We start from the raw sequence: 18276 nt of genomic DNA on the forward strand, positions 1-18276 counted from the left end.
TCTAAAGAAGCCAAGTTGACAAATCTTAATGCTGCTCCTCATAATAAAAAGTTTCACATAGTTGTGTTTTCTAGGATATTTTCACATCTAATTACATTATGTAAATATGAAATACTAATTTATAAGTATGCTTCTTTTTCATATAAGGAATATTTGCCCCTAAACAGATGGTAATTTGTCCTAAGACATCCACTGAGTTTGTCGCAGAGCTGTTGCAGTAATTGGTACTCAGTGCTCCTTCCACCTCCTGATGAAATGTGCATTTAATGAACACCTATTCCCATCAGTTTGAATCTTTCAATAAAATCCTTTTTTTCATGTTGCATGGCAAATAAATTACTGTTCATTTCAGAGACATACACAGAAAATCGCATTCTTCGCTATCTTCTGATTCTAAATCTGCTATTTTGTGTTTTGCTATTAGAACCTATTTTCAGAGACTGGTTATTAAATATAATTGTATTAGTGGTATTAGGTTTCTCAGCACTTTTTGAGAAATTCATAGTAGTAATTTTTTAGGACATGCTAATACTATAGTTTTAAATTTAGGCCCATAGGTGAAAATTGTAATGTTACAAACTTCTAGCCACCCAGGGAAAAGTTGGTGTTAAAACAAATGTTTGTTTTTCTCTATTCATGTGAACATAACTTGGCTTCTTGTGCAGAAGAGACGCAGGATTTGTAAAATGATGAGACAAGAAATAAATGAAAAGAAGCATAGTGAGGTTGGCATTTTCTTCAGCCACCACAGAGCAATGAAACTCATGGTTTTCGTTTGTGTAAATTCTTCCTCCATCTGTCATTCCAGCTTCTTCATTACATTCTGAACTATACTCAATGGACAGACTTGCAAACACTAACTAGATACCAAAAAGAAAGTAGCAAAAAAGTCCTCTTCTGGAAGTCTTCCAGTACGTAGCAGAACACACTAAGAGAAGAAATAAAAGGTCATATGACTCTTAAAAGAAGCAGAAATGAAATAACATTGGTTTAGAACAATGTCAATACTCTAAATACAGGGCACTATGCTATGTAAGACTTTTCTGGGGTAAGGACAAGAAAGTTTCCGAGCTAAACCCCCAGCCCCAGTTTTTAGTTTTTATTATTTCTGAAAAAGGGTCTCACTGAGTTGCAAAGGGCCTAAGTAGCTAAGGCTTTCCCAGAATCGCAATCCTCCAGTCTCTGCCTCCGGAATGATGCTGGGATTAAATGCATGAGCGAGAGAGAGAGAGAGGAGAGAGAGAGAAAGAAAGAGAGAGAGAGAGGGGGGGGGGAGAATCAATTGAACACATCAGTAAGTAATTATCTTATATTTTTGGATCTCACACAATGTTGAATTTTGTAGTAAAACTGGCTCTTAGTTTGGTTCGGGAAGATATAAAAGAAATTTGGTGTTCATTTTTTATAGGGAGCATTTTACATTTTCATTGACACCAGAATTAGAAGAAGCAGCTTTAACTTTTATCAGAGTTTACAGCTTTGATGAGCTGCTATTTGACCTAGAGAAGACCCCGACATTTAGATGAAAGTACTACATAAATATTGGAATATCCTTAGCAGTAAAAAGAAGGAGGGTGTCATACATTGCTCCATTGGACTGTATACAGCACACATTAAAATTTTGTCATTGCAAGGTCATATTTCACAGCTCTTATGCTTCCACCCAGGGAATGAAAACATTCTTAATAGATGCAGATACTGAAAAACACATTATCTCTGTTGTATCAGAACAGTCTTTCTATTCACTTGTATCAGCAGATTCGTTTGAACCTTGTTATCAATTCAATATGACTGTATAATTCATTTTAGTGGTGAGAAATCTACACATTGTGCATAAAATGGAGGATTTGTTTATCTGCTTAAAATAAATTGTGGCCAATGCATTGGCTAAGGAGAAATTCATTAAATCATTTTTCTTTCTTTCCAGTTGAGTCATAAAGGAATTTGAAATATCTTGCTGCAAGTATGATGGACTGTGACCTATACTGTGTACATGGTGTTGAAAGTGCCGAACACATTTTCTGGGTCCCAGGAACTGTCTGGTTTAGAAAAATCAGCATCTCTTTAGTCAGTCTGTCATCTCTCACAACAGATATGAGTATCCCAAAGTGCAATGACACCTATTTAAAGATGATGATTATCTGTTTACCAAATGGAATTAAGGAGAATTTGTGTTTATTTTCTTGTTTCCTTTCTAGAATTTGTCTTTAAATGAGAAGTGAGAATGGTAAAAAAAAAAAAAGAAAACTTTAATAGTTGTGGAGTGAACTTTAAGTCGTCATCCCTGAGATGTACTAGACCATTGCCATAGGAACGGGGAAAATGTCTACCTCTGCCTACTTTTAGAGATTGCACACACCTCTAATCCCAGTACTTGGGACACTGAGACAGGAGGATCACAGGTTCATGGTCATTCTCAGCAACATAGTGAGGCCCTCTTCAACTTATTGAGACCCTGTCAAATTAAAGTAATTAAAAATTAAAAAACAAAACATAGGGCTATAAATCCCTAGGGGTGTAGCTCAGAGGTAGAATGCCTCTACCTTCAGTCCCTAGTACTACAAAAGTAAAAAAGAAGACATAATTCTTTAAAAGAAAAAGCATTGTAGCTACTTTTCCCTGAATGAGAATAAAATAAACTGCTAATTCTTACCAAAGATACTTCACATTATGTGTTTTCATGAAAGCTCGCATTATTTTTGTAGGCTTTTATAGTTAAATTGCATAGTACATTTTGTGGTAGATTATAAGAAAGTGCTTAATGAAAAATTCAATTGTGCAAATAATTTGTAGTAACACTTTTACTTTTCATAATATTCAATGGTGGCAAGTTTATAATTAGAAGAAACATGACCTTTCCATCAAAATGTGCAATGTGCAGGAATACAATATGGTTTGTGATTCCTGTTGAGTTAATAAATGCATGAGGTTATATAGTGCTGAATGAAAGCACTAAATCAAAATCAATACTTTCAAAAATTTAAAATATACATATATATACAAATTATATATTTATAATTTCTATAAAGTCAGTACATTTGTAGAAAGCCTGTATTGTCTTGGACTAGGACACAATGCTTAAAAGTCAAGCAAATAAAAGCGAATTAAATATATCTAAACTCTAATACATTGTTGGTAGGATTGTAAATTAGCGCAACTACTTTGGAAAACAGTATGGAGGATCCTCAGAAGAATGGGAACAAACTTACCATATGATCCAGCAATACCACTTCTAGGTATCTACTCCCTAAAAGAGGAAAACAAACTACCAAACTAATGCATACATATCTATGTTCATAGCTGCAGAATTCACCATTCCCAACCTATGGAACCAGCCAAGATGTTCATCAACAGATGAATGGATTACAAAACTATGGAATACATACACAATGAAATTTCACTCAGCCATAAAGAAAAACACAGTTATGTCATTTACAGAGAAATGAACGGAACTGGAGAACCTTATGCTAAGTGAGATGAATCAGTCACAAAAAATTAGAAATTGGATGCTTTCCCTAATATGTGAAAGCTAGGGAGGTCATAGGAGGAACTCTAGATTAAAAAGAAGATTCTATAGATAAGCAAATAAGGCGACCTAACTGAAGGGATGGGAGGGGGCAAGAGGGAAATGCTTTAATGCACATGATGTACTTTAACAACCATATCAATGTCAATCACTAAGCCAAACATCAGAAGGAGGGAGGGAGAGGGAATGGGACCAGAAATGGTTAAGGGCTAATTGGGTGATGTGTACATGTATGCCTCCACCATCTTGTACTCCATTAAGATGTATGACTACAAGGCACCAATAAAAAAATTAAAAAATATATATCTGAACATCCCTCTATTATGAATAAATTGTGCACTTTGGTACTAATGCAGAATTCTACCTAAAAGTTTTAATACACCATAGTATTTCTTATTCAACAAAAGCCCAAATGATCCGATGAATTGTGCATGTAAAGATAACAGGTAACATTTAAGCACTGCTTCTTTGAAGCATTTTGAGTATAATTCTCGAGTTTATCATCACTTCATAATTTTTCTCTCAGCAGGATACACACCTAGAAGTTACAAAATTTTTATCTTTGAACTAATATGGGAGATTTTTATTTTATTTTTGGGTGAGTGTGTGTGTGTGTTTGTGTGTGTGTGTTTGTGTGTGTGTGTGTGTGTGTGTGTGTTTGGTGTTGTTCTCAAAACTTATAATTGTGACAATTAAAATTAAAACAATATTTAGACAATTTTAACAATATTTACATCATTTTAAAATGTCAAAATCCTGTCTTTGCACCAAAAATGAGTAAAATATAGTTCCAAGTAAGTTTTTGTATTTGATCATTGAGGATTTCAATTTTATCCGAACAATAGCTATATTACACAACATTTGATATACTATACAGTATATAATTTTTCTTATAAGTGTTTTTTCCCAATGTATCACCATCTCTATTTTTGTGTTTCAAGAAGCAACCCATTTAATTGTTTACCAACTGTTGAGTATCAATAAACAATTGTGGTATATCTATGCTATGAAATACTACTCAGAAATGAAAACTAACAAAATATGTTAACAACTCAGACATTCTAATGAATCTGTAAAGCATACTAAATGAAAGATTTAAAGACAAAAATATTGTATATGATTTGATTAATATAAAATGCTAGACAAAGAGTATGAAGAGAGAAAGCAGGACAGTGTTTTCTCAGAGCCAGGATTGCAGAATATTATTGATTACAAAGATGCACGAGAAATTTTATTTTACTAATAGACATGAACAAAATATATGCTTATTTTTAAATTAATCGATGTGTTGTAATCATACATTATTATGAGATACAGTATGATAGAGGCATACCTTCACACACCACTCATTTAGCCTTTCCCCGTTTCCCACTCCATTCCCTCTCCCTCCCTCCTTCTCCTATTCTGCTTAGTGACGGCCTTTGGCCATCTTCATTTTGAAGTTTGTGAATTATATAAAGTGGAAAAGAATAATAGAGTGACTCTCAGAGTTGTCTTTCACTTATATAGGTGGGATATGAGCCATTTGTCATTAGCCCTGTCTTAGAAACGTGTGTTTTGGTGTCATCTGAAAATTGATTTCCCCATCAGTAAAGTATGAAACAGAATTTTCTCTAAGAGACATTCTATTTTGTGTTTCTGTGTTGACTGTGGATTTTAGGACAATGTACGTTTCTATTGTGACATGGATGAGTAGAAATTATTTGTATACATTATTTTGATCACTATTAGGTTCTATGTATGTCCAGAATGGTAGGAAAAATTTGGACGACTCCTGCACCAGGAGAGTAAAAAGACATTTCCACATAAAAAAGACATTATGTTACCCATGACTTTAAATGTGTGCTCATTACATTAAATTCATTGTTCATTATTTTCTTAAATCCAAATGTCATTTATGAGTCAAACCAGAAGCCACAGTGCTTCAACTTAGAGCCTCCAGTAATGGTAACTTGGAAAGTTTTGGCAGATTATTTCATTTCATTATGTGGTACTGATTTTTTTCTCTCAATTTCTGCCCTGCTGCAATCTTTCAAGTGATTTATTTTCAAAGAATCTGCTTTCCTGAGATGGGGTCTTGCCCTTGCTTTTCACAAAGCTGCCATACATTTTGTAATGGGCATTTCAATAAGTTAAGTTCAAATGCATTTAGAAGGCAAAATGATCAGCTATGTGCTTGAGTTCCTTATGTGCATAATTTGCTTTGTGTCACATTGAGGTCACCAGTGCATGCATTAGTAGCCTTAATGTTGTAAAATTACCCATCAGCAGCCAGTGAGGGAAGAATCCTTTGTGGGTGAGCAAATCAAGGGGACTTTGATGCAAATCTCATTTCTGAAGATTAAAGCTTTCTCTAAAATGCCTTTCCTTGTTGTTAATATTGATTACCTTTCTGTCAGGAATGTTTTGCCAAAACTCAAAAATATTAAAGTATGTGACAATAAAAGTTTCTCACCATACTTTGTGTTACACAATTAAATCTATAAAAAGATTCTTAAGGTCTTGTGCAGCAAAGGCCATATTTACAATTGCTGATAAATGTGTGACCAACAGGTAGATGTTATCATACATACTAGAAGTAAAATACAGACCCAAAGCATAGTGTGAGAAATGCTTCTTGGCCTGGAATGACTTTAAGTAAGACAGATTTCAAAGTTACCTTATTTGTAATTTGATAAGATTTCTGAAGTAAAAGTTGAAGTTTATTCAGACAGAAGATCGTGGTGGAAAATGTCAATTAATAAACCAATTGATACTTTGAGATGTTTAAATAACTACTTTTGGGGGTTTTATGGCATGGCAGTGATAAGAAGTGCTTATTCGTTATTTATTTTAAATCTCTAAAGACATACTTGGGAGAGAAATGGAGGGTGGGTAGCTACCTTATGCTGGTCTTCCAAAATTTATTGAAACAAAATATCTAGTATGCTATACAATTTTATGGAATTTGTTCATCTTTAAAGTCTTATTTTTCAGTAACAGGAAAGGTGTTTCAAAGTAGAGCACGGGCAAGTCAGGTACACACACCTATAATCCTAGTACTTGGGAGGCTGAGACAAGAGGATCACAGATTTGAATTTAATGTGCGGTAATTTAGCAAAACCATGTTTCTCAGTAAAACAAGTAAAATAGGGCTGAGAATATAGATCAGAGGTAGTATGCCCTTGGGTACACACACACACACACACACACACACACACACACGCACACGCACACATCACAGGCAGATAAAAACCTTCAAAATATCACATAGTACAAGAGAATAATATAGTTATCTAATACAGACTCTCTTTAGTATATATCTGTTTGAACCTGACCCTGTCCTTTAATCTTTAATCAGGACTCTAAGGCACTTTTTCCTTATTGTTTCCTTAGTAAACCCCAGATTCTGTGCCACACTTGTAATAAGACTATTTGTTTGTATCCTTGGCTTAATCTCGGTCTGCTTTGGTCGGTTCCCCAACTAGTCCCTGAATTGGCCTGTTTCTTTGGACCTGAGATTCTCTGTCTTGGGGCCTAGGAACATCATCCATTCATTGTCAGTGCCCAGTCATGGCTTCTTTGTGCCTAGAATCGCTGTATCTCCTATAACACAGTGTACTACAGAACCAAGTGTCTCTGTGGTAGGACGATAAAATTTATTTGCATAAGAAATGCTGAAACAGGTAGAGTCTATTCTTGTTGTATATAGTAGTTTTGTTCTATAAAATTGCCCTAAAGATTGAATTAATAACAACCACACCATTTTTCCCAGTTAGCTTCCAGTCAGTCTATGAACATATTTTCATCAACCAATGAATATATGAACTTGTATTTGTGTATATTCTGTTAAAAAGTGCAATATTTAAAACATATATTGTTGATTCATCAACACTGAACTTAATGTCTAGTAGCACTATAACTCAAGCATTTTTATATTATACTATGTATAATATATTTTTCCCAGGGCAAGAAGACAGTCTTCTTGTCCTTAGGAACAATAAATAAGCCTTAACTACACTCAGAAGATGTGGTAAAGTCACCAACACAAAAGGCACATTAAAAAAAAAATTCTGACACTAAACAGACCACGAAAAGAACAGTATGAGAACTGAAATAAGAAAGTGAGATGTGGTCTTGTTTGGCCTCAGCTAGGAATGTGGGTCCTGGAAACTAAAATATATGGCTGCTTGGTACATGTCTGCAAATAACCATGTAGGTATAATAAGAAATAATTTGTGAATTATAGAAAAATTCAGCTGGTAGGTGATTAGTTAATATACAATGTATGAACAATGAGACTTGGCTACATCTACTTTTTTTCTTTCGCATACTGATTGTCTAGGGAAATCCCTTGTCTTTTCAATGCTTTAGCCTTTATTGCTCACTTACTGGTTTTGAACTAACTTGGAGGAGATTTTCTTTAGAGGAGAGAAATAATTTCCATTTGGGTTTTTCTCCCTTCCCATTCTTTATCTTCAGCTTCAGGAAGGAAATAGGCAAAAGAATTTTATGTGCATATATGAGTGTGAATCTAAGGACCATGCATAGGGAAAGGGACTGGGGGAGTGAGTAGATGTGGGAGGGAAACAGACCAAGTCATGTTGTGTGCATGTATGAACCTGTCACTGTGAAACTCACTGTGATGTATATAGAATTTAAATAAAATAGAATGTTAACTTGATGGAACAAAGTATGGATTTTATTAACTTATGTTTATTAGCAAGTATGAATATAATGTAAAAATGATTGTAAATATACTTCTGTACATAAAAAACTTAACATGCCATCCTCCTTAGAAAGGCATGCATATTTTCAGTTGTGGTGGCATATGCCTGTAATCCCAGTATTTGGGAGTTTGAGGCAGAAAAAATTACAGGTTGGGAGGTTAAGAAAGAGAATTACAAGTTTAAGGCCAATCTCAGCAACTTAGTGAGACCCTTTCTCAAAATAAAAATAGCTGGAATTTTAGCTCACAGGAAGAGAGAGAGGAGAAAGGGAAGGTGGGAGAGTAAGGGGAAAGTAAAGGAAAAGGAAAAAAAGAGAGATACAAGGTTGACCCTTGACTGGCATCTGAAACTCTGAGATTTCAAGAGGCATCTCACCATCCTCCCTGATGAAGATGGTCAATAGGACCACACTTGTGCAAACTATAAAGTTGATATCGAACACCTGCTTTCTGAAATTTTGCTAAGTTTTAAGCAAGTGCCTATGTAATCAATCACCACTTAGAAGCCTGAGCCACTGATACAATGAGTGAGCATCTCCAGTAGATGACATTTCACACATATCCTCACAACTTGCCACTGGAGAAATTAGGCATATCCTCTGTGATTCTGCTGAAGAGGATCATAGAAACTTGTGCCTGATTTCCTCCAGATTTCACTGCCATACACCTTTTTCTTTCACCAATTTTGATTTGCTTCCTTCCCCAGCAATAGAACTTAACTGTGAGTATAACTCCCCTGAGACTTGTGAGCCTTTCTGGACAATCACAAACCTAGATGACATTGGGCATCTCTGATAAGACAAATTTCTCATAGTGTCTTGATCTCTCACTCTCCTTCCAACTCTCTAGAAGAACCTGACCCCACACCCCCACTCCCTTCAGCCACATGCTGAACCCTCAAGCAGGTCACTGACTACTTTGCATCTCTCTTCTCTATTGCAGATCTGGATCCTTACTCAGATCTCTATTGCAGATCTGGATCCTTTACTCAAGTTCTGTTTGAGAATATTGCATAAGTCTCACATAGCTGCTTAGCTTTATCATATTGGGGTTAGCCACTAACCTCATTACTAATAAAACTTATTATCTTTTTCATTATTTTTATTATAGATTCTTTCAGTTAACTGGCACAAAGCAGAGGTAATTGGCAGAGCAGGATTAAAATGTGGTTTGATCCTTTTTGGAGGATTTCATCACAATACACAGACCTTTACTCCTGGTCTGTTTTTCTCTTTTTATTACTTAACTGTCTCTTAACATCATTTCCCAAAATGGACTGTGGCTTAGCTGTTAGCCATTCCACAATATTGCTTCTTTATTTATTTATATATTCTGCTTTCATTAGACTATCTCATTTTATGAAATCTCATAATACCAATCTGAATCCAGAGGACAGGTTATATTCCCAGGAAAAACAAAATATATTCTCATAGCTGCTCTTTATTGCACTATTGAAAACTACTGGTGAGCAGTTTTTCTACCAATATTTGGTTTATTTAGATTTGAGGAGTCACTTTACCCAACTATGTTGGCAAGTGTTTTGTTACTATAACAAAATACCTTAGAAATTAACTGAAAGTATGAAAGATGTATTTCTGTTCATAGTTCCAGAGGTTTTAGGCCATGGTCACTGAGAGAATACAGAACATCATGGCAGAGACATATGGTAGAAGAAAGCAGCTCAGGTCATAGAAGCCAGGGAGCAGAAGGGGGCCAGTCCCTAAAGTACCTACTTTCTTCAATCAGGCCCCACTTCCTACAGTTCCCATCACCTCCCAACAGTGCCATCAAATTATAAATCCTTGATGAGATCAGAGTTCTCTTAATCTTATCACTTCCCAAGGGCCCCATCTCTGGACATTGCTGCGTTGGGGAAAAAGCCTTCAACACATGAGACTTAAGGGGACACATAAGACCCAAACTCTACCATTCTACCTTTTGGGACATACTATGGTACTGTGGTGATGTTGATTAAATTGCTTCTCAATATGCTTTTAGGTTTGTTTTCAATGTGAAGGATGATAATTTTTATTTTTATTTATTTTATTTTTTTTATTTTTTATTTTTTGCCGGTGTGAGGATGGAACCCAGGGGCACTTGACCTCCGAGCTATACCCCTGCCCTATTTTTTATTCTTTATTTTGAAACAGGGTCTCACTGAGTTGCAGAGGGCCTCACTAAGTAGCTGAGGCTGTCCGCGAACTGGGATCCTCCGGTCTCAGCCTCCTGAATGCTGGGATTACAAGCGTGTGCCACCACACCCGGCAAGGATGATAATTATTTTATGTTGGCTTCATAGATTGGTGTCTTTAGGGACCCACAAAATTTTAGAGCTTACTATATAATGTGATATTTGTGTTGTATTTAAAGATAAATGTCTTGAGTTTTAGAGTTATGCTGCTTGAGTTAAAATCCTCATTCTACAAGTCATATTGGAAAGTTTATTTTTAAAATTATTCCTAGTTATTGTTTTCTTTTTGTGTAGAATTAGAATTTCCTGAGGCAATAGATATGAACTATATAGGGGAGAAAAAGTAATTTCCCAAAGCTATCAGTGACAATGACAATTGGCACTGAATTAGACAATGATAGGTTATCTAAATCATAGAAGTTGGAGGGTATATCAGTAGAGGTAAGGGGTTAAATTCAGGGCGGTAGGCATTAAAGGAAAGTATATACTTGTCACTATGAATCTCATTATGATCTGTAATTATACTGCATAACCAAAATCTATCGCATCCCTAAGGCTCTGGCCAGCAGAGCCTAGAGAAGAAACAAACGAACGCCGACTCTGTTGATGAAGCTCCTTCCTCTTTTAATGCTCCTTCTCAATAATAATGCTGCTGCTGCTGCTGCTTCCAATGCGCACAGCAGGCAAATATATAACAGTCTCATAACCCCTTCCTCATCACTCCACCAATCCCAAGCTTCCCACAGCTAGGGCATGCGCATTTCTAACCCTCTCATAGGCAGGCTGGTGGTAGCACGAGGCGCTGCATCACTGATCATCCGTAAGGCGCCTGATAGGGCTCACTGTGCAGGCTCAGGGCACCGCCAGCCTCGTGAGCCTCGTGACTTGGCTGCAAGCCTAGGCACCATCTTGAGTCCACGCTGGCAACAAGCCTGGGTGCCATCTCGGTCCAGCCAAGTGGGCCCCGACAAAAATCAACAAAATGTTCTGGTCCTGCCATGTGACTAGCTGTATGACTTTTGGGCAGGTCTGTGTTCTTAAAGCTTCTTCCTCATCAAAAATAAGATAATATACCTATGTAAAAGATTTATTTAACAACAAAAAATTATATAAAATACTTCTTGGAAATATATCTAACACAGAAAAGGTTAACAAGGGCATATTATATAATTATTATGAAAAAATTGGACTACAATGAAGAAATTAGTTATAGACTATAATAATTCATTATTTCTTTTTCTGTTTTATATTTTTATTTACAAAAGAATTTTCAAATATTGCTTCAAAGTAATTGTATTTCTATCATAATTTTATAAGTAATTATCTTCATATTATCTTTACTAACTGCATTTCTTCAATGCAGTATAGGATCTTATGGTCTTAGTCATTTTTATAGACCTTGCTTCTAGCAAGTATCTGATTCTCAATAGTTTATAACTCTTTGCTAGATTTAATCTAATTTCCATTGCACTTTTATAACAAAGGTATAAAACTAATTGTAAAAATTGGGTAGTTAAAAGTACTTTCAAAACTAAAAGTATCTAAATACAATCCTTGAGAAAGAAAAAGTCTTATAGAGAAGAGTTAAACTATAAGGAATATGTTAAAATATTCTTCTTAAACACTTAGATGCTTGTTATTTAAAAGCAAAGTAGTATCAGAATTTTGATTCTTCTCTATTGCATATGTCACTAAGTCCTCTTAAATTTATTTTTTAAGATTTTTCACATCTGTCCTTTTCTCTGATAATCACTTGCTGCGTAGCTTAAGAACAACGTTACCATTTATAAGATTTTAATGACAGTGGAATTGGAGCAATATGTAAAGCAGCCAGGTTCTGACATATCATCAAATCTTTTCTAAATATTAAATGTATCAATTATTGCAACTTGTATAACTCTTATTCTATGGCTCTAAGAGATATTTGTACTTCTGTCTCATATTTCTTCCTGAACTTTCAGCCTTTTCTGTTTAGTCACTGTGTAGCCCCACATATCCTAGGTGTTCTTATTCTAACTCATGAGCCAACCAATAATTTATACAAAGAATCATTCTAAGCTAAGCTACTTTATAAATTATTCTACTCTTGTCTTATTAATGGTATTTTCTTCATGATTTATAATACTATGGTCACACTAAAGAAGATGTTCACCATCTTCACCAAGACATTGTTCTATAAAGTCACTGGAAGATTTATCACAATGCCATACTTTCTTTCCTGATGAAATTTTTCTGTGAGAATTTACCTCTTCTCAAGGACATGATTTTCACCAGCTTGTGTTCTCTATTTTCTTTTTTACTGGTGCATTTTGGTTGTACATCTTAATAAAGTACACGATTGTAGAGGCATATATGTACATCATCCAATTAGCCCTTACCAAATCCCACCCCATTCCCTCCCTTCTCCCTCCTACCCATGCTTGGCTTAGTGATTGACTTTCATATGTTTAAGTACATCATGTGCTTTAGACAGTTTCCCTCTTCTCCCCTCCCATCCCCTTAGTTAGGTCACCTTATTTGCTCATCTATAGGATCTCTTTCTTCATCTAGAGTTCCTCCTATGACCCATTTTCTCCCTAGCTTCTGCATATTAGGGAAAGCATCTGATTTCTTATTTTTTTGTGACTGACTAATCTCACTATGCACAGTGTTCTCCAGTTCCATTCATTTCCCTATAAATGGTATAATTTTGTTCTTCTTTATGCCTGAGAAAGTTCCATTGTGTAAATATCTCATAGTTTTGTAATCCATTCATTTGTTGATGAACATGTTGGCTGGTTCCATAGTTTGGGAATTGTGAATTGTGGAGCTATGAACATATATACACATGTATTAGTTTATAGCCTCTGTACAGCAAAGGAAACTATCAAGAACATCAACAGAGAGCTGATAGAATGGGAGAAAATTTTTGCCACTTATTCCTCTAATAGAGAACTAATATCTAGAAAATACAGATAACTTAAGAAACTCAGCACTAAGAAAACAAATAACCAAATCAAAAAATGTGCAAGTGAACTAAGTAGACACTTCACAAAAGAAGAAATTCAAATGGCCAATAAATGTATGAAAAACTGAGAGTTGCAAAACATTCATTCAGAGTGATGCAAAGTAAAACTCCCCTGAAATTTCACCTAACTCCAACTAAAATGGCAATCATTCAAAACACAAACAATAACAAATGCTGGTGAGTATGTGGAGAAGTGGGAACTCTAATATATTGTTGGTGGGATTGCAAATTAGTACCAAGTCTTTGGGAAAACCTATAGAGGATCCTCAGAAGAATAGGAATGACCTTCTCATTTGATCCAGTGATATCACCTCTGAGTATCACACAAAAGAATGGAAACCAAACTACCAAAATAATGCATGTCTCTCTATGTTTTATTTTCTTTTGCTAGAAAAATTAACTAGTTTTATATAACTTAAGTCTCTTCCAGAATTATTAGTGCCCCTTAATTTTTGGAAGTACTTGACAGGACAAGGTGAGGCTAGATGTGCAAGTGATAGTAAAATATATGAACACAGCCCTTGGTGAGCTTCCTCTCAGATCCTTCCCCACTCTTCCCCATACATGATATTGAGGTCGGCATTGGTATTCTCCCATATGTACACAAAGTCAATGGAAATGTTTCCTTTATTAATCCTCCTTCTCCTTCTCCACCCTCCCCTAGAACAACTCCCTCACTCTACTTGGGTTTCTCCTCCATTATCTAATCTCCCTCTGGTATCCCAGTTATTCCTTAGCTTTCACATATGAAAGAAAACATATGACTTTTTATTTTCTGTGACTTGCTAATCTCAACATAGTGTTCTCCAAGTCCATTCATTGTACTGTGAATGATATAATTTTGTTCTTTTTTATTGATGTTCTGCTAGTATAATTTCATTGTGTGCATATCCCATCATTTTGTAACCCATTCATCTGTTTATGAACACATAGGTTAATTTATTAATTTGGCTATTATGAATTGTGCTTCTATAAACATGGATATTCATATAATACTATAATATTTTGATAGAGTGGCCTTCTAGAATAATGAAATGCACCTAGGAAGTTTAAGGGAAGTGGCTCTCATTAGGTGCTATTTATACATTAAAAAAGACAATGAAAGACTTTGGATAATTAAAATCAATTGTGATGACCAACAGATCTATAATTCCAGGTAAAATTTGAAAACCAGACAGACTCCTTGACATAATCTAAACAGAATCTCCTTCTACAAACAGAGGACAGAAAAAGCTGTGATCAGCCCAGGACATAATTATATGGGTAGCTGAGTTCCTGCAAAGTTTGAATTTTCAACATTATTTAGTCTGATAGCTGCAGTCTAGGTCTCTGTTTGGAAAGAAGTGGATATTGAGTCAGGAGGAGGACATTAGTGCCTATGTACTTGGAATGTTTGGATTGCAGGCTTCCCCTTCACCTCTGAGGACTGCAAAATATCCTACTCATGCCCATTAAGGATTAGTTTTCTTTCATTGCTTAAAATAATACCAAATATCCACTGGAAAACAGTACTTATGTCTCTCAGAATTTACTCCAAACTCTTGCCATAAAAATGAGACCAACAGTTACAGTTACGCAACATTATAAACTACCTGGGCAAGTAGCAAGTCAGTTAAAAGAAGAAAAAGCATATTTACTGAGTTGCTAATGGACTTAGCTAATTTATACTTAGGAAGATCTGGTGAGTATATACAGTTCTGAATCCTGAGTGTACTGGCAGATGGAGGAAACTATAAAGTTGGATAAGGGAAATTATATTACGATGGGAATTGTTCCTGTTTAACACATCCTGGAAAGAATCCCAGGAGACTGTGCTCACCTGTTACCAGGTTCATGCTTAGAAATTAGAAAAAAATAATGATGCATATGAAGTGAAAGAGAAATATAAGAACTTCTCAGGGTGGTTTTGGAGGAAGTATAAAAGGGCAGGCCAGATGTTTGTATTATATGAAGCTGGAAAACCACCTGTTGATTCTGTTTCATAGTAAGACATTCAGAACCAAAATGATAAAAAATTGCTGATACTGATGAGAATCCCAGTGGTTTATAATCTCTGTTAAGTCAGGGCTAATAGTAGGAGACTCAGTTATAGAAGTGGTGTCATTGATACCATTGAGGATCAGAGGATACTAACACTGTATATCACAGAGGATGCACCTGGCTTTGAGATCCAGTGACTGACTGAATATCATATGACTACAAAGCTGTTGACTTGCCCCTTTGACAGAAAATGGATAGATAGAGCATACCTCGTTTGGGAATGACTGAGAGTCTTCAGCAAGGAGGGTCTGTTCTTCCCTCATGTGTGATAGCTTTTGCTATGTCAACTTGGCTATGTTGAGCTACAGCTACAGAATTCACTTTCTTTTTTTTTTAATTTTTATTGGTGCACTCTTTTATGGCTATAAGGTATATTCTCTTACACGATGGGAGGACAGAAAGAAAAATACACACATTTTCTCCAGTTATTCAATCAAACACAAATCTAGCTCTTCTTGAAACTATGATTAAAGTTCTCAATCAGTTGATTTTCAGTTAATCAAGAGGGAATTTATTCTGACTGGACCTGATTTAATCAGCCGTAAAATCTAGTAGAAAAGGACATTAGGCTTCCCTGGGTAAAGAAACCCCTACCTATGAAAAGCAACTTCATGTACTTGGAATTCCTTTCTTGGGTTGTTATCTTCCTTTCCTAACGTGCTGTCCTAGGTACTTCTGACTTGTTTAATCATCTCTCCCATTATTGTGTAAGATAATTCCATATAAATATGTGTAAATGTAGGTGTGCATATGTGTGTGAACAGTCACATTCATCCTAGTTTCAAGGCTCCCTAGAGAATTGATGGCAGCCTCCATTGCGCCACATTTGCATTTTCCCTTCACCCATACTGTACTCTCCTTACTGCCTGAGGGTTGTTCATCCTATGAGCACTGCCTAGCAAACATCATGCATGTAAACAGATTCCTTAGTCTGTTTCTAAGGGAATCACAACTAAGATATCTTCAGTATCTATAGGTAGATGAGATAAGCCTCTAAGGAATGTTGGGAAAACAGAGTCAGAGAAGGAGAAAAGGCATTAGTGTGTTACTTCCTAGAAACCACAAGAAAAGAGTCATTATCTGGAGGGAATTGCACTGAGTGTTATGGGCATGTAGGTTTCTATGACACTAAGCCCTAATATAATGTATGGCTACAATGCACCAAAACAAGTATATTAAAAAGAAAGAAAAGAACATTCAGAAGTTTACAATAGTGCCTGAGGATAAAGCAAAATGAATATAAAAATGACATCTGATTTATCAACATAGAGTTTACTCGTGGAAGAGACATTTCATTGGAGAAGTGAGACAGAAAACAGATTAGAGTGGGTTCAGTTATAAGAGATAAATAGATTTCACAAATGTAAACAATTCTGCAGAAACTTGGAGATAAACCAGAAATATGGCAAAATTTGGGTTAGAATGTGATATTAATAAGGAAATATTTTCTTTTTAAGTATGCTTATATCTGAAAGTTTTAAGAGTCCTAAAGAGTGAGAAAAGTTGAAGACAGAGGTGGCACACGTAGGTAGCCCCAGTACTTTGGCAGCTGAGAGAGGAGGATCATAGGTTTGAAGCCATCCTCAGAAACTTAGTGAGGCCATCTGCAATTTACTAGATCCTGTTTCCAAATAAAAGAATAAAATAGGTCTGAGGGTACATCTCAGAGGTAGAATGTCCCTGAGTTCTATCTCTAGTTTCAGGTAAAAAAGAAAAGAAAGGAAAGAATGAGGGAGACTAATGAAACAGAAGACCAGCAAATGCAGAAGGCTTGGAATCATAAGCTTACAAAGAAATGGGTCCTTAATAGTAGGAAACCATAAGAAGTTAAAAAAGGGAGCAAACGTAAAATATAGGAAGTTTGTAGATTTACTTGAAGAAAAATAAAGGATCTCCTATGTAAAATCCCAAATACCTTATCCAAATAGTTCATATTGCAACATTATAAATAATTCCTAATTCATATGTGTATGTATGTGCTTATATAATATATAAAATTGTATCTATATTTATATCTACATGTACACATTTATCTGCACCAAAATAACTTTATACACTTAAAATATATTGACAAAATGGTACAGTATCAAGGACCCTTATGAACTATTTTCACAATTGTTAATATAAAATTCTCTATATGATCTTATACCTATATAAATCTCTCTTTAGCTACTTGCAATTTCTCTGACTTAGTTTAAGCCAGGATCAGCAAACTTTTTTTGATCCAGGGCCATAAAGTAAACATCAGAGGCTAATGAACCATATGGCTTCTATTGCAACCACTCTACCATTACAAAGGGAAAACAACCATAGACTATAGGTAATGTTAATAAATGAGCGGTTGTGTTACAATAAATTCTCATTTACAAAAACAGGTGGCTTGCCATATCTGGCCCATTGGCCATGGTGGTTCATTAATATTTGCCTTAGATCATGTCACAATTTTGTGCAGATCATTTGTTACCTCATCCACCTGATGAATTCGTGTGAGTTTAATTCAGTCATCAGCTTCTCTTTGAAATCCACTATATCTCCCGAGGTAGTATTAATTGTACCCCTACACTATTAATCACATTACTTCTACAAGACCTGACATATTCCTTTATGATTGTAATTATAATATTGCAATCATTTCCTTAAGGATTTGTCTCCCAAAGTACCCTGACTTCACTGAAAAGGAAAACCAACTTCAGTTCATCTTTGTATCTTCCTGAACAGTGCAAACACAGAGTAGATGTCCTACAAATATTTATTTCTTGAATAAATGGGCAATTAATAGTGAACCATCACTCTCCTACTAACAG

This window comes from Muscardinus avellanarius (assembly GCF_963383645.1).
Source record: "Muscardinus avellanarius genome assembly, chromosome: 1".
Taxonomy (NCBI): domain Eukaryota; kingdom Metazoa; phylum Chordata; class Mammalia; order Rodentia; family Gliridae; genus Muscardinus; species Muscardinus avellanarius.